We start from the raw sequence: 14914 nt of genomic DNA, 5'->3' as shown, positions 1-14914 counted from the left end.
CTGGATCACTACTTTCTACCCGTTGATCCACAAACAGTTGGCCTTTCCTACAGATGCTGTAAGTTTCAGATTATACCATTAAGATTTTGGGCTACTAGAAAGATTATTTTATACAAAGTAATTACTACAATTAATAATATGAGAGTAATAAAACAAATACTGTTTGTAAGGATAAGTGTAGGATAAGTGACATTGGAGCTAGGATCAAAAGAGATATCCTGCCATCGGTCTCCACGCCCAGTTTCGTGTACCCCAGTACACAATGGTGCAAATTTCACCAAACTGTCTGGTTGCTTATGAGGTGTAGTAGACAGAGAGGAGCTTTGGTGTGTCTGGAAGGCAGGAGACTGGCACTTCAAGTTTATTGATATTCAAAATGCAGAGATCAAAAGCACAACTGGGAGGCTCCACATAACAGTTCTGTATGAGATAAAACAAAGAGTTTCTTTTACACATGGCATAAGATGAGGCATGTTATGAGGGATGTTGTCTTGCTCCTTTAGGATTAAATAATGGCTCCCGGTCCATGTGTCAGGGTTTCCGCAGGGATGAGTTTCAGTTTAGGGGTATGGTGTTTGCCTCTGGCCCTTGGGGTGTTATTGGGCTCTATCAACATCCCAGACTGTACCTCATAGAGCTGACGTTCCAGCAGAAGATGTTAGGATAGGAGGTATAGACTGTGAAGCATACATTGTTAATGAAATTGTTTATAGCCTGCAGTAGCACTGTTGGCCAGTTACACTGTGAGAGTGGCACATGCATTTGCTCTTTTAATAATGCATTGATCTGTTTGATTAGATCAGCTCCTCAGGGGTGGTAGGTATATGTTATATCTGGTATACTTCATGCTCAGCAGCAAACTGTTGGACCACTGAGCCTCTAAAATGAGACCTGTTGTCTGACTGGATGCAGGCAAGTGGGCCCATACATTGCCTACATAACACAGGCCTTTCTCTGTCCTTTTGTGATCAGCATGTGCAGCTGGGGACACAGCAACATAGCTGGTATATGCTTGTACCATCAGTAACAAGTTCTATAACCTAACAGTACACTGTATATATGATATACACACATATATACACATATATAATGTGTATCTAGGTATACATAAAATATAAATATATATTTGTACATTCCTTTATATATACTTTCTCTAGACATAAAGCAGATCAATATATGTATTAATTAATCTATGACAGTGTCAAAAAATGGCAACCAGCACATCCCCAAAACATATGAAAACACACAGGAAATGATGTCATCTAAAGAGGCAGCTTCTGTGTATGTAGTGAGAAGGGTCTTCCTTTTCTTACATACATCTGTGTAAGCTTGTTGGGGTGGCTGGTCCTGCCAAACCCTACAGGGCACTATGAAAATGCATGGGGCATGACACATTGACTTGTGTCCAAAATGCACATGAATTATTTAATGTTAATCACATATTAATTAAACGCACATTGATGAAACAGGCATTGATGAAATGGACATTTGTTAGCAGTAAGCAGCAGTCATGGCCAAGAGGCACATGCCTGAATTAGCCATCACATGGAGGGTTGTACACCCCTTTGCAGGAGGTGCTGCTTGCCTCCAGCCGGGCATGGCCCCGTAATCGCCAGGACTGACTGTAAGCTGATGACAGGCTCCTGCTTTACAATTAGTTAGCTAAGTTCGTCCTGTGGATGAGGCATGTGTGCAGCAGAGTAACCTGTACCTTCTGTGCCAGGTTAGCTGTCCTGGGGGATCACTGACTCCTGGATGTACAATGGTGTTCTGCTCAGGATCACCAAATTGTTTGAAAATGCCTTTATAATATGCTCGTGCATTGTATTATCATCCTAGTGCATTCACACACATTGTTTAAGCTGTCTTTGATGTGTTCTATAACATGATATCCAGAGATAAATATGTTTTCATTATTTCTGTAATGATTACTACTCAGATTTTCTCCCAAGAAATGTCTGTGTGCCAAGCATTATATTTTAACACATTGAACTTGAAAATAAAGTAACAGATAATTAAATACCAGGTCAATTAATGTTTTATGTTGTCATAATAATTTTATTAGTTGAAAGTACAGCAGGTAGCAAACATTCAGAAGCATGTCAGTGAAAACATGTTGACTGTGTTGTTTTCATTTGTGTGGGTATGAATACACATTGTTATTATCAGGGGTCTATGAGAGGTTTATATTGGTATGGCTGTTACTTGACCATTAACCTTTGTATTCTTTCTTGTAAGATGACAGCAGAAGAGATGTGGGTCTCTAAAGAGTGCTTCATTCATGAATAGACTCATTCAGGTTAATATGTCCTACAAGGAGCAGGACCAGTATCATTCACAGCAGTTACTGTGTGGTGGTGAAATGTGCACAGCTCTTCAGATGCCAACATTGCATATGACACCTGTATGATTACAGCTTGCTGTGCTCTGCACAGTATACAGAAAGCAAACCCAGTGGGTGGGATTCTTCCGTCAAGCTGCAGGCTGGAGACAGATGCCAGTCAAGTGGTAAACACTTGTGTAGTAACATCCTGCTCATTAACTCACATGGTAGATGCACTCCTCTGTGATATGCTGTGTATTACAGGAGGAGCTCTGGCTACAGCACTATCTCATTGACACTCTTCGTGGCTCAGAGCATAACTAAACCCATCCAGAGAGTCAGACCAGAGTGCTGATCATCTGTCTTACACTCTCAAGTGCCCGTGGGACAAAGAAAAATGGAAATTGCAGTGATGGTAAAGTGTTGACACTGCGGTGAGGGGCATGAGATGGGAGAGCAGGAGTATCTGTCTCACACTTTTCATGAATCTTGATGTGGCTGAGAGGACCTGTTATCCTGATAGTGTCTTTAGGTAATTCCATCAGAAAACAGTTCAGTTAGAACACCCTGGGGTCCAGAAACAGAAGGGAAATCAGTAGTGCCCTGTATATTCATATGCATGTTACTGTGGTGGTTTTACTCAGATGGGCAGCTGAGCTCCACCACACTCTCTCACTCCCCCTCATCAAAGGAAAAGAGGGAGAAAATATGATGAAAAGGGCTCGAGGGTTGAGATAAGGACAGGGGGATCACTCAACAATTATTGTCATGGGCAAAACAGACTCAGCGTAAGGAGATGAATAAAATTTATTACCTATTAATTAGTAATTACCAATTACTAACATTACTAATATTACTAACAATTCAGCTGAATTGATGATGTCTTGGACAGTATGTGAGTTCTGAAGCTGGAATTCCCAAATTTCTGTCATGGCTTAATGAGAATCAAGAAGAATTTCAAAAGGTGTGTGAACCTATGTCTACCTAAATATAGGTGCACACCCTCACTGGTGCTTGGTCTAGTCAACATTGTCTTGGAGCCGCTCATCAGGGGGCAACTGCACCTCTTCATCAGGGCACAAGCCCTGGTAGACCATTAATTTACTTTTCATTAGTGGGGCCTAAAATATACCTTTTACTGTCACCAGCACTTCTTGCATTTGGCTGCACAACCAGCTGCATACCAGAAACATCTTTGGCTTGGCACTGCAGGGACAAGCTGGAGGTCTTTGGCTTTGTTGTTAGTCTGGAACAACCTGTTGGTTAAACTACCAAATGGCTTCATAAATTGCCACCCTTGCCTGGGTAAGAGAGGGCAGATAGGAAAGTGCATACCAGAGACTTGGAAGACACAGAAATGGGGAATTCCCTGAACACTGTTGAAGTACTGTGCAAGTCTTGTAGTTCCTAGCCACCTTGTAACTACACTGTGAATCAACCATGTTGAGATAAAAGTAATAGTTGGGATGGATGTGTACCCAGGTACCTAGCAATGCCACTGGGCTCAATCAGGATCCACTCAAGGAAAAGAGCATGGCTGTTTTCAGTATGCACAATGCAGTGGTATACAGCAAGAACATAAGCCCAAATATATGGGTAATTTGCAATATAACTATAACCTACGCTTTTTTTTTTTTTTTTTTTTTTTTTTATTTATTCTTGGATATAATACTTTTCATTCTTATCCCATCATCTGTGTGGTTAAAGCTTTCTTTCCACCTGAAACATCCTGAAATAGAGATGACATCATTTATCATTGCCCAAGGAAGCACTCTTGACAGTTCTATTTGTTACCTCATTATCAGATCACAGTTGTGTCACTTCACATTAATTGTGCCTATCTGTACCAGCCTGGATTAGTTCTGCAGGGGCAATTTACAGTATCAGGGGTTGTTTTGCTGCTCTGTTGCCAGCTTGTCACCTGCACTGCCCCTGGACAGACTGTGACGTCTGAGGAGAAGGCTGGCTCCAGACAGGTCAAGCACAGAGCCACCTCAGCAAATTGTCTGGTTCGCAATTCAGCTTTGGGAAGTGATATTCTTTCAGGAAAGATTTTTTTTTTCCCCATAGCATTATTTTTGTATGTGTGCTTGTCCCTTCCTCTTCTGCTCTCTAGCAATGGCTAAATAGTAAGTGTCACTCTGTCACTTTGTTTCCTGGTGTCCCAAACACTTGGAAATGATGTTCTCAGAACAATACTTCCTCTGAAATATATATATATTTTAAACTAGCCCTTTCAAAGTCAATGGAAATACTTCACTAGTAGGTCAGCAGAGAAGTAATGAACGAGATCTCATGAGAGTGGTCTCACTCACTGGACAGCAGAGGGCACACCATATTTCATAAGTCTCAGCCCTGTGGCATGTCGTACTGTGCAGATAGTCCTGCTAAATTAGCATTGTAGGGATTTTTCCTTCCCTAAGTATTGCAGGCTTTATAGGAACTGCTTTATTGAATGTCATGGAAGTCAGGGTTGGTGTCCACAGAACTAGCAGCAGAAAGTGCTACCTTTTCCTTTGGCAGGACAGTGGTGGCAGCAGCTCCCACGGGGCAGTGCCAGGCAGGGGATGAGTTCATCCAGGGAAGCTGCTAGGGAGCAGCAAGTGGCAGGACTATGGTGCAGGTTCAGGAGCCCAGGTGAAGATTAGGCTGGGCACAGGCACACCTGCAGCATGGTGTAGGCAAGGCTGCAAACCCCGGGCTGAAGTGACATGTGGCACCAAGGCACAGGGTGTGATCCCAGGGCAGGCCAATAAGGTCTTCTGGTGCTCTCTATTGCCTCCCCACCCATCTGGGTGTACTAGTCTGAGCCATGGAGCTAGGCTGAGGACCCTGAAGCCAGCTGTGGAGAGTGAACTGCATGTCCCATGAAGAGTCCCAGAAGGGTAAGGGGGATTGGAGAGCTGATCAGGGAGCCTGGGATTGGTATGACCTGCAGGCAGGGTTCACCCTCACCCACAGGCACAGCCCTACACAGCTGTCAGCATGGAGAGGCTGCCTAGGGGTAGTGATGAGCCAGGTCCATCCAGGAAGTCCCATCAGGAGACATGACTCTAGCAGAAGTCCAAGATCCATCTAGAAGCCAGGTACAATAAAGTTCATGCCTGAGTATTAATAATAGGACTCCTGGGCACAGGGTATGGGGGTGTGCAGGCAAAGCCAGTCATGGGAATTAAAGACTAACAGAAATGTTTTTATCAGTACAACTTATCTGCATATTTTACTTCCTTATCAATTCTTCCCAGCTCTTACTCATCTCATGATTCTCCTGGTTATCCACATTGCATAAAAGTTAGTTTGCTTCTGGGATGCCTTTTGGAGTTAGGCAATGAATTTCTGATGAAATCAAGTCCAGGTGCAGTGTTAGGGGTAGTTTGCTGCAGGGGTTGCTGAACAGTGATATGACCCAACCACCAAATTGTTCTGATGCTTTCTCCCTGCCAAGTGTAGCATCAACCCAGGAGGCTACTGGTAGTTTAGAGCAGTCAGAGATGCCCCTTCATCCCCCTACCTGCGGACCGGGATTTTTATCCTCTGTTTTTATCCTTCCAGGTCTGGAAGAAATGATAAATAATATGTAAGTTAATTTTGTGGATAATGCTAAATCAGGTGCTTCAAATCTCTTACTTCCACAGATCAGTTTTATTTGCCCATCCTAGCAATATTTCTAAAGCTGGTTCCAAATGGTCTTCTGTTGATGTGGCCAGGAACTTTAGCATATCAACAGAATTTACATAAAATCTTCAGCAGTGATTTAGTCATGTACATGTAATTTTCCCCAGGAGATTTTCATTTACTATAAAGATTTAACTTTTTTTTTTTTTTTTTTCAAGCTTTATTATTTTCCCTGGCTTGTTTTGGAGGCACAAGGTAAGGAAAAAAAAAACATCCATACCATGTGTTAACTGTTTTTAAAAGAATAGTTTAAAAAAATATAGCTTTTGATTCTTTCTTGCAAGCCCATGACGTTGCCAGTGGTTCTGATAGTAATAAGTTTTGATAGCTAAAACAAATAACATTTGCTCACATTTAACTTTACAGTTCCCTTATTGTAGTCTTGTCATGGAGATAAACTTGTTTGTTGATAAATGAAACCATCAGAACAGACACAGAAAGTTCTGTGTACTGCTTTATTTTTTTTATCATTTCTCCAGGGGTTTATGGTGAAAAACTGCAGTGCATATTATACGTTAGATTTCTTCTCTGCTCTGCTATCACAGATAACTTGCCATTACCAATTTCATTCAGTACATAATTTCTAGGTAGTATTTTAAAACTCTGAAATCTTAAACGTGTTACATTACATGGCTTCTTACTAGAACGCCACACTCTGTGATGTTATCTGTAATGTATGGCAAATTAGGGGATACACAGGCAATTCTGTACATGGATATTTATAAAACTCTGACTGTAAGTTTAAAAGAATACAGTGCAACAGAAATGAAATACCATATACTTCCTCCTTGAGTGCATAAGTTCAGGAATACAGTGCTGGATCAAAGGCTCTTTCAGCCAGTCATCTAGTCTAACAATTACATGAACTCAGAGAAAGATATGGAGTGAACTTCCCCAATGACATTTTCCAAGCTCTTCCAATCTCTGGTTAAGAAACTTAGAGAACAAATGGTTACAATCTAAAACAGATTCTTTCATAGCCTCATGGCTATAAAATAGATTTATTTTAAGTTCATTTACTTAACCCATTTATTTTTCTGTGTAAGTTATTTTTATGGCGTATTGTGGCCAATTTCATTTCAGGATCTCAAAATGCTTTACACATTTCACAGGTGGGCAGGTGATGGTAAGAAGTCATACTATGATTTGTAGTTCTGGAAACGAAGCTTTGATTATCCTTAGTCCTCAGACTAAGGGGTGGAAAATTCAGTTGTTTCATGTGTGACTTTCTTTTCATCTGTACAGAAATGGTAAGACTATTTCAACTTACTCTAATGGAGGACTTTGTGAAATTGATACCACATGCTTTGGGCTGTTTGCAGAGATGATAGAAATATTCTGTAGTGGCTGTAGATTTCTCACAAGATTGTTACAGACCATGTTATTCCTCACTTTAAGGGCTCAACTCTTGAACTCCGGTAAAGAAAATTATTTTTGGAATATTATCAAGTTTTGCATGGTTTGTTTGCCAACATGTATCCATGGATAAATTTGAATATTGCACCTGAAAAAGCATCACTGGCTGATGTTGAATTCAAACCAGACTGAATAAATATTGCTGTGAAAAGGGAAGTGCTGTTTTCCACTAAGTAGATACACAGATCTTCCTTTTAACATCCAGAACTTCAATAACATTTGGCCTTCCTACCTCAAAGTTGATCTTCCTTCTTTGACCATGTTTTCTGACAGCTATGGCAGTGTAAATGCTGAGCAACAGAGAAGTTTTTAACACTGGAGATGAGACCTCTGCAAGTGCCATATGCAGCTCAAATCTCATTCTTGAAGGAGAACAGAATAACCCCAGAAATAACTTCTTGTGGAAGTAAATTAAATTGAATAAGATACGTAAGCACTGTATTTTTACACATGCAGGCTAAGAGATTACTCAGCAGATGTACTGGTTGAGACATCTTTGCAGCTAGTGATAAATTCTCGTACCTCCCTTACTTCTTCAGAACTATGGACTTACAAGAATCTAGTGGTTTAACTAAAAATTGTATGAAATACCTGCTGGCTTTAATTACACAGATTTAGATGGGTTGTAACTTCCTTGTAGCACCTTTTTCTTTAGCACACAGATTCCAATAGGCAAATTGTATATTCTCACACAAAGTTAAAAAACATAATAGACCAGTACAGCCTATTATTTTTAAAATGTTCTAGTAAGTCTTAAAAATCATGATTCCAACAGCACAAAACTGAGGGTGCAAGGAAAATTAGGCTTAGTAACTTCATAAAATCTCCAGAAAGAACCTGTTATTTATTAAAATGTGACAGTTTCCTGTCTTCTGGCCTCTTACTTTCCAAGTGCAGAGCTTTCTATTTTATATTTTTTTTATTTTTTGTTAAGGTTTATGAATCATGTGCAGAGAAAGAAACCCTTCTGCAATGTTTTTTTACATTAGTCCCTTTTGATGAGTCATTTTAACACAGATGCTCTCATTTAACTCTGCTGGTGCATCAGAGTCTCGACTTGATCACAAGTTTTTGGAACATGAAATTTTTCTAATAGCAGGAAGCTGTCAGAATTGGTTTCTCTTTTGTCATATAATTTCTTTGAAAAGGTCAGTATGGCCCTATCTTCTGGGCAGAATTCATTAAATTACAAATATGTTGGTCAAGGTTTAAAATCAAAACCTTGTTTGACAGAATAACCGTGACCTTAAAAATCATTTACTGGGACCAGAAAAAATGGCCTTGTGTAAGTAAAAATAATAAGGACATTACCTTCAAAAATCGGTATTTCACAAACATCTTTCAAGTTACATAAAATACATTATTTTTTCCCCCCTTTTTTAGAGGTTTGTAAAATATTCTTAAGTAAATACAGAATCCCTGTGAATTTACTGGTGAGAAAAATAAGGACTGAGCCAGGAACACGAATCAGCAGTTCTTTTGACTTCAAGCCATTTCAGTTTACAAAGTCAAGGACCAATTTCTTGTTTAAAATGATCTATAATTTTCCTTTATATATATGATATGTATGTATATATATATATGATTTCACAAGATGTAGGTAGGCTAAATAACATGTAATTTGTGGCCTGATTCTGACAGTGTTTACCTTACCTAGATAGCGTACCCTTCAAAGTTGCCCAAATGAAACTGAGAGAAACTGTCCCCTGGTCTTGTCCCTGTTCATGAATAAATATGCCTTTCTCCTTAAAATTATTTTTACAAATAAAGATACCCTTTTATATACACCAGTATTTCTTGTAGGACATTTGCTGCATTGACTTAGCAGTGTTCTTTTTAGTGTGGGTGAAGAGAATGACAAAAAAAATAGTGTGCCTTAAATCTGGACAGAGACTTCTGTCAGTATTATTGGGCACCATAACGCCCTTGCTAATAAACACATTTTTCTGAGCAGGATTTCATCACATTTTGTAAAAGATTTGTCACAATACACAAACCTATCCAATCAAGATCAATTCAGACATGTGGTTTATCACAGCATGCATTCATAGAAATATTTTTGAATAGTATGGCTTAGAAAATAAACCATATAGACAGATAATTATTACAATAAATAAATAAACAAACTTACATTCATTCTGATTGGTCAGTATTGGGAAAAATGTATAAATCCAATTATTGTTTATTGCTGCCTATATGAACCTGAGGGTTATAATTCTAGGTGTATTTCAAGTAATGAGAGTTTACTCAATGATAACCATGATCAAAAAAAGAGTATAATAAATTCAGTGGTGAAAATTGTCTTTTTTCTCTCCTGCAGCCTGTTTGAATACTGCTCAAAATCTCAGTCAGGAAAAAATATTTCTAGCTATAAGTTATGCTAGATTGTCAGAAAGACAGTTAGCAGCAGTGCTGATGCATCATGTAGCTCTTTCAGTTTTTGGAGGGAAAAAAGAGGCAAGAACACCTAGTGAAGTAGGTTCATTCAATACATAACTTTTCAGTTCCATCATTTTGTTATTTCTTATTTTCTTGTGTTTTTCAGAAAATTCAGTAAGTGAGCTAGTGAAACAGTCTTAGAAGTGTTCTTGGTCTCTGAATGTCTATATGAGTAGTAGGTTTGCACATGTGAACATGGTGAAAGGATATCCATGTTCAGCTGAGTCCAAAAAAGGTATCAATATTTCCCAAATGAAAGGCATTTGCGCTGCCAGATATTATCCATCTCACCTGATGTACAAGTGTATGGTGGAAAATTTTGGTCTCAATTGCACTTCATGAGATTCTTGGGAAGCAGTAGTTCTTGCTTTCTTTTTTTTTCCTCAGGTGACACAAAAGTTTGTTCAAGGTCAGAGCCAGCCTGTGAGCAGGAAGGAAATTAATTCCCACTAGTAAATTCTAGGTTGGTCTAAAGGAAAGTCTTAAGTACTTGTAAACTGCCCCACTCCTGTCTCTTGGAGTAGAGAGCAGCCTAGAAGATTTAAACATGAAGCTGAAGGATCATGCCTTTATTCTACATTCCCCTAAAAAAAGCTTTAGTCTAGAACAGGAATTGAAGATACAAAACAATAATAATAATAATAATAATAATAATAATAATAATAATAATAATAGTTGTTCTGTATACTTATAATTTTTAGCAAGGTAAAAGATAAAGATGGAATCACATGCAGAATTCAACAAGTGTGGGAAAAGTGCAACAAGGGTTGAAGAAAGACAAGGAGCATCAGTGAAATAGGATTGTAGCTGAAGCAGAAGTGAAAGCAGAACGAATAGAGGAAAAATACAGACCTCTCATAAGCACACATTGATTTTAACTATGTGGGTAATTGTATTCTGTTCAGTAGAGCTCTTTATGATTGCTTTCAATTCGATGATATTTTTTTTAGTGCTTTGAAGATAAACTAGTCCTTGTGGCGTGTGTTAAAGAGAGTGGATTATTTATTTCTTATGTGATGTGCAAACTTTAATAAATGCCCCGTTTGGGGGGGAGATCCTAAGCATCCATAGCTGTGGATTTCTTCTGTAATTCCTGTGAATTTCAGTTCCGAATTTAAAACTATCCAGATTTTTTTTTTCTTTGAGCAGGAAGCAAAGTGAATTGGGCTTTGTTATTGCTCATTTTTTCATTGAATGCCCTAATGAAGCTGTCATGAGCACTGACACTTCATGTGTGGGTAGTTAATGTTACTGCCAAGTAATTAAAAATAGAGTCTCAGTGTCTATGTTTTGGAGCAGGAGAATTTTGCTTTTAAATTATTGGTCATAGTGACCATGGCTCATTATTGTGTTTTATGGGAAGATTTAGAACATTTTCCATTTAGAGGGAGTCTGCTCCTATAGTTGAATAGAACAGAAGTTCAATATGTACTATGAATGTGTGAAGTTTATATGCAACTGGAGAGCCTAAGATGCATTAAGCATTGAAATAATCAGCTTTGAGGAAGTTGAATACTTGGCCAAGTTCTGCAGAAGACCTCAGAGTACAAAAGATGCTGCCTTTAGCTGAACTAATGCTCTAGGAGTTGGGAGGAAAACCCAATGATCTCATCAAATTGTGAATTTCTTCATTTGAAAAATAAAGTTTATCTCCAAAGACAATATATTTAACAGGTACCACCATGAACAAGTTAAAAAGCTGCACACTTTTAGTTTTGTATTTCCTCTGTTAGTGTTCTTCATTAAATTTCCATAGTGAACCAAATCAATCCCTGAAACAAAAAATAGTATGAAGCTATTTCTATCAAGAATAATTGGCTATATTTTCACTAAAATGGGCTGAGTCATAAGATAAAACTCTGCTGACATACTGACAATGTAAATCCCTTTTTATGGAAATACATACTTCTACATGTGGGACTTCAGCATTTTAGGTTTGAAGAACCTAATTTCCCTTCCAATTGCCTTGGGCACTTCTGGGAAGGAACTTTTTGTCTTAAGATGTTGACTGTGTTGACTGATTTCTTTAGTTTTATTCCCCAAGACAAGATACATCACAGTCAGAATTGTATTCCTGATAGTACAGAGCTCTTTAGCACCTATCATTAGATTTATGCCTGCAAAATAATATGTACTCTGTGGTATGGTAGAAATTATTTCAGAATCCTGTCTGGTTGAAGTGCTACTTCTTCTTTTTCTCCTTTCTTTTTTTTTTTTTTTTTTTTGGTTTCCAGAACTTAGCATGGTCTACATAAATATATTTCTTTGCCATAGGTGATTGCTTGTGAGCTTTCTGATTACTGCTTTCTATATCCTCTGCGTATCTGTTCCATTCTCCCTTTTCTTAACCTACCCCCAGGCTATTCAATTAGACAGTCTCTAGGGTATCTTTCTGTGTCCAAACTGCCATCTGAAGAATTATATGAAGATCCTCAATTTCTGCTTTTTTCTTTTTTTTTCTTTTTTTTTTTTTCTTATATTAGTTTCTCCTTTGACTAGCTCACCTACTTTTTATATGATCGTTTTCTTTTTATTAAGAGCTATATATAACATCTACTAACATTTCATTGCCAAGTTTTTTTTTTTGTTTGTTTTTGTTTTTGTTTTTGTTTTTCCTATGTCTAATGTAAGCTATGAACATAAATAATATTAAGGGTTATTTTCATTCCTCAAATCCCTCATAAGTGATGCACACCATAGTACTGAGCTACAGGAGTCTTTAATCCTTTCCTCTTTTTTTTTTTTTTTGTTTTGTTTTGTTTTGTTTTTGTTTTGGCACTCTAAAAATCAAAGGAGTGTCACTGCAATAATTAGGTTGCTCAATGGCTGAAGGCATTTTACAGCAGTAGCAATATTATTTCCTACCCTCTCTCCCCCAGCTCAGCCTTTCCACTGATTGTGCTAGTTCCTGTTCACCTGATACCTGTAGCCATCAGATATGAATCTAAAAACTACATCTGTAGTTTTTATTTGTCCTGAACTTAATACAGCTTGACTCTTAGTAATGGTAGAATATCCTGAGTTGAAAAGGACACATAAGGGTATTTAAGTCCAACTGCTGGGTCTGGTCAGCACCACCCAAAAACCAGACCCCATGTCTGAGAGTGTTGTCCAAACACTTCCTGAATTCCGACAGGCTCAGTGCTGTGACCACTTTCCTTGGGAGCCCCTTCCAATGCCCAACCACCCTCTGGGTGCAGAACCTTTCCCTAACACCCAGCCTGCCCCTCCCCAGTCCCAGCTCTATGCCGTTCCCTCGGGTCCTGTCGCTGTCCCCAGAGAGCAGAGCTCAGAGCCTGCCCCTCTGCTCCCCTCGTGAGGGAGCTGCAGGCCGCCATGAGGCCTCCCATCAGCCTGCTCTGCTCTGGGCTGAACAAACCAAGGGACCTCAGCCACTCCTCACACATCATGCCCTCTAGACCCTTCACCATATTTTTAGGCCTCCTTTGGATGCTGTCTGATAGTTTTATGTCCTTCTTATCCTTTTGGCAGCCAAAACTGCACACACAACATGAGGCTATACCAGCACAGAGTGGGAATATTATGTTGACTCTTGTTGTTGCATTTCATCTAGAGAGCCAGTTTGTTCATCTGTGTCAAATCCGTTGTTAAGTATAAAAACATTAAGGTTGGAAAACACCTTCAAGATCATCTGGTCCAACCATCCCCCTACTACCAATGTCACCCACTAAACCATGTCCCTAAGCAGCAGGCCCAAGCTTTCCTTGAACACCCCCAGGGACGGTGACTCTACCACCTCCCTGGGCAACCTGTTCCAATGCCTGACTGCTCTTTCTGCGATGAAATGTCTCCTAATTTCCTACCTGAACCTCCCCTGGTGCAGTGTGAGGCCATTCCCTCTAGTCCTATTGCTAGTTACCTATGAGAAGAGACTGACACCCAGCTCCCAATACCTTCCTTTCAGGTAGTTGTAGAGCGCAATAAGGTCTCCCCTGAGCCTCCTCTTCTCCAGACTAAACAACCCCAGTTCCCTCACCTGTTTCTCACAGGACTTGTGTTCCAGACCCTTCACCAGCTTCGTAGTCCTTCTCTGGGCATGTTCCAGGGCCTCAGTGTCCTTGTACTGAGGGGCCCAAAGATGAACACAGTACTTGAGGTGCACCCTCACCAGAGAAGAGCACAGGACGATCACCTCCCTGGTCCTGCTGTCTATACTATTCCTGATAGAAGCCAGGATGCTGTTGGCCTTCTTGGCCACATGGACACGCTGCTGGCTCATGTTCAGGTGAGCATCGACCAACACCCCCAGATCCTTTTCCTCAACTTTTGAGCCACGCTCCCCCAAGCCTGTAGCGCTACATGGTGTTGTTGTGGCCAAAGTGCAGGATGCAGCACTTAGCCATGTTGAACCCCATCCCGTTGGCCTCTGCCCATTGACCCATCCTGTCCAGGTCCTTCTGCAGGGCCTTCCTACCCTCCGGCAGATTGACACTTCCTCCCAACTTGTTGTCATCTGCAAACTCACTGAGGGTACACTTAATTCCCTCATCCAAATCATCAATAGAGATATTAAAGAGGATGGGCCCCACCACCAACCCCTGGGGAACACCACCGGTGATGGGTTACCACCTTGATTTTACTCCTTTCACCACTACTCTCTGGACCAGCTGTCCAGACAGTTTTTAACCCAGCAAAGAGTGCACCTGTCCAAGACATGTGCTAACCTTAGTTCATCCAGAAAAGCTTACTTAATGCATCAGTTCAATTGAAAAGAACAAAAATGGAAGGTTTGGAAGACTGCCTCTTTGAAGAACAGAGCCACAGTGTTAATGAACTGGTAATCTGGGCAAATCTGGGATCATCACTCAGAATAAGAGGACAATCCTCAGGCTTGGCACTGATGCCCATGGCCTGTGTCCACGGAAGCATTAAGGATAATTCCCAACTACTCTCCAACCAGAGAGAAGGAAGCAAAGGAAGGTGGAGATTGTTTTCACCACATTTGGGGTGTCAGTGAGGAAGCATTCTTTCTTCTCTCCAAATAGTTTGCCCTTGTCTTCTCTGCTTTCCAGAGGTTTTGTTCTATAGAAATGCCCTTCT

This window comes from Anas acuta, chromosome 1, assembly GCF_963932015.1.
Source record: "Anas acuta chromosome 1, bAnaAcu1.1, whole genome shotgun sequence".
NCBI classification, from domain to species: Eukaryota; Metazoa; Chordata; class Aves; order Anseriformes; family Anatidae; genus Anas; species Anas acuta.
The sequence above is the reverse complement of the archived record's forward strand: the minus strand, read 5'-3'. Positions refer to the sequence as shown.